Source organism: Urocampus carinirostris, chromosome 4 (assembly GCF_059441175.1).
Source record: "Urocampus carinirostris isolate Australia breed hairy pipefish chromosome 4, RoL_Ucar_1.0, whole genome shotgun sequence".
Taxonomy (NCBI): domain Eukaryota; kingdom Metazoa; phylum Chordata; class Actinopteri; order Syngnathiformes; family Syngnathidae; genus Urocampus; species Urocampus carinirostris.
In genome coordinates this window covers 8,377,321-8,380,590 of record NC_142352.1, presented here as the reverse complement: position 1 = coordinate 8,380,590, position 3,270 = coordinate 8,377,321, and the positions used below count along the sequence as shown (strand labels likewise).

Here is a 3,270-nt window from a genome sequence, read left to right as displayed (position 1 = left end):
CCTATGGCTCGCGAGCCATATGTGGCTCTTTTTATGAGTACCTGTGGCTCAGAGACAAATTTGATTGCATGCAAATTTTCTCCATCTCGTCCAAAACATAAGCTACTAATCCTGTTCAGATACACGCAGAGCCAAACAAAATTAACAATAGAGCAGTACTTCGCAGTATATATAGGGCACGTTTTTCACTACAATCTACAGTCAAGGTGTCACAAAAAAAAAAAAAAACTCGTTCTGGCTGTACAACGCTAAATAATCCGTTATATAAAACATCACTATATTATCTGTCTTCAGTGTTCAGATACCTTATGATGAATCCACAGAACAAACTGTAAATACGCCAAAACACCGGAAGAGAATTTAAAGTTTTTTGATTGGGTGAGTGGGAGGGATGGGCGGAGCTATGCAAAAAGTGCAAGCACTCCCTCCCATCTCTCGCCCTACTCCATCTGCGCCAAAGGTAAGCACATCAGGCTCCCTGTTTGCAGAATGTTGTGACGTTTTTACAAAATAACTGCTTACATCTGGTTTTGAAACCAATATGTATGAAAAAAAGGGTCAAAATGAGTTTAACCGATCTTGAGTCATTGCAAGAAAGAGACAAGTTTAAAGTGGTATGATTGTTGATTTTGGGACACGGGCTCTGGCATTATTCTCTTTTCATAATTTTTTATCAAATCATCAAAAATAAATGTGCTGAAGACTAAGCTTTTGTCTGGGACGCGGGTTTAGCAATTTAGTAAATTTGTCTCATAATATATGGTGTGGCTCTTTCCCAAAATAAAATTGATATATTTTGCTTTTATGGCTCTTTGAGTCAAAAAGGTTCCCGACCCCTGCTATAGCAGATAAACACAGTACAAAAAATACAGGATAATATCGCCGAATAGATATTTTGTTGTATATGCTGAAACGAGGGGCCGAAAAAACAACATAACGTGAAAATATCATAAACTACATTCCAGTGATTGTGATTTAAATAATATAAAAACGTAGCACAAAGCAAAGAAGTTGATACTATCTATTTCACATCGAACGAAAAGTTTGAGCAGGTTTGTTCTACATATGAAAACTAAGAATGGACTTTACACACAAAGGGAGTATCATTCAACAAAATCCTTAAAGTACATTTGGTATATGTATGTTTTAATTGAATCAGATATACCACAGTACAGTAAGTTGATTTTGTTCGTAAGTTGCTTCAGTGCTATATTTTGTATGTTTAAGGTTTACATAAGTATTTTTAAGGCTTGTATACGTAACCTGTATTGTTTTGTACTAAAAAATAAACATTTCATGAAATAATGCGCTCTATAAAGATAAAAAAAAAGTTAAATTTAACTTACTTTTGGAAGATGGGCAAAAAAAAAGAGATCTAACCATTTTCTCAACCGCATCAAGCTTTCTTATTCCACTTTCGTTTCATAAGATTCGGCTCTCCCGTTTACACTTTACACCAACCATATTGAATGGATGCACGAGATATTAAACAATAAAAATGTCAAATTTTCTTAGCCTGCTAGAGATATAGTATAGTATGTTCACACACGAACTAGGAAGAGGAAGCCGGATTTCATGATTTCATTAAACAATATGCTCTATGAAGATGAATAAAGTTGGGTTTAACTTACTTTTGGAAGATGGGCTTCCAGAATTAGGCGACTTCCTTCTCTGTGGTAAAAATTGGCCGGAGAAAAAATGTTTCAACCATTTCCACAACCGCATCAAACTTTCTTATTCCACTTTCATTTCAAAAGAAACTGCTCGGCTATTCTTTACACATTACAACGACCATATTGAATGGTTGCCGAGGATATTTAACAAGAAAAATGTCAACGAAGTAGAAGCCAGATTTCTTCTTCGGGCCACCACATGTGGATAGCGGCGGGAAGAAGCACTACAGTACTGTCCTGTACTCGGAAAAAGGTGCACACAATACAAAATCTAACTAACAGCAATGTCCGGTTATTTTTCAACATCCCGAAAATGTTTTTCCTATCTACCTTGTTTCGTAAGTCGAATGGTCGTAAGTAGGGGAGCGTCTGTATACGGAATACTGCACGTGAAGTAAAAACAAATGTAGAGTTACTTCGTGCTCATCCCACGTATTTATTAGTGAAGCATGAAAATGGCGAAAGTAAGAAAAGGCGTCTTCAAGCAGAGTCCAAACGCCAAGCCAAATCCCAAGAAAGGTGAAAAACGCAGAGTTTATTCGAGCACGTCTAAGAAATGTTCTATTTGCGCGTGCATCTTGAACGAGCCAACAAAAGCTTGGAGATGTCAGCAGCGAGTGTGTTACAATACCTAGAGCAGGGCCAGCGGCGCTCGAGTACAAGGCACAAGCTAATCGCAATTGAGCAGTCTGATAAAGAAGGAAACAGAGCTTCTGCACGCAAACTTTACCTTGCGAGCGTGTTGCTAGAGTGTTTTGGAATGAGGGAGCGTGGGACGACGTCTATATGACAAAGTCTCTTTCCCATACTAAAGGAGGTCAACTTTGATGACGACAGTTATAGGGAGGAAGATGAGAACGGTTTACCGTGATGGGGGTTTTTAAGGGTTATTTATCTATCTTCGTTATTCATTATTCATTATCCGTTATCGGTCAGTTCATAATACGCTACAAAGCCTAGGAGCCGGGACACTCACTCTTAGCCAAAAGGCCAAGCTAAGGTCCTAGCCCTAAAGCCTTGCTGCGATCATTGCGAATGCACCGTTCCCGGAGGTACTGCAATACCGGGCCGATGCGTGGAGTGGACAGAGCAAGCTCTTATTCCATCTCCGGAATGCAAAAATCAAAGCTACATAGCAGTATAAAGGCCAAGCTAAGCACCTAGCATCAAGAGGCCAAGCTAAGGACCTAGCATCAGAGCCAAAAGGCCAAGCTAAGTACTTAGCTTCTGTAAACTTCTGGCCGTGCAATTGTAACTGAATATGAAGTACACAGCCCAAAAACAACAGCCAGCGATTTCTACATGTTCAGTATGTTTTTCTTAACACAAAGGTTGACTGTATTGCGAGCATGTTGTTATTAGCGTTTTGCTACCCCTCACAGGCACGGTTTGGGATGAAAGTTATAATATTATTATTAAAGTTTTGAAAACTCTCGGTGTACCGTCTCTCTTTGTAAATATGTGTAACCGTGTATAATATGTATTTGCAACTGTATATTTTTGTAATGTATTTATTTGTATTTATTTTGGACAATTATTCTGATAAGTCTTGCACTGACCAATTAAAAAGAAGGGGCGTAACAGACGCGGGGGATGA

The 3,270-nt window shown here is 38.7% G+C and overlaps 1 non-coding gene across 1 annotated transcript; it reads right to left on the bottom strand.

Moving 5' to 3' along the window:
- Positions 1 to 2,703: 2,703 nt before the first annotated feature.
- LOC148366777 (U2 spliceosomal RNA) lies at positions 2,704 to 2,889 on the bottom strand. The gene has a single exon (XR_015850380.1). It is a non-coding gene; the product is annotated as a U2 spliceosomal RNA (small nuclear RNA).
- Between the last annotated feature and the right edge of the window lie 381 nt (positions 2,890 to 3,270).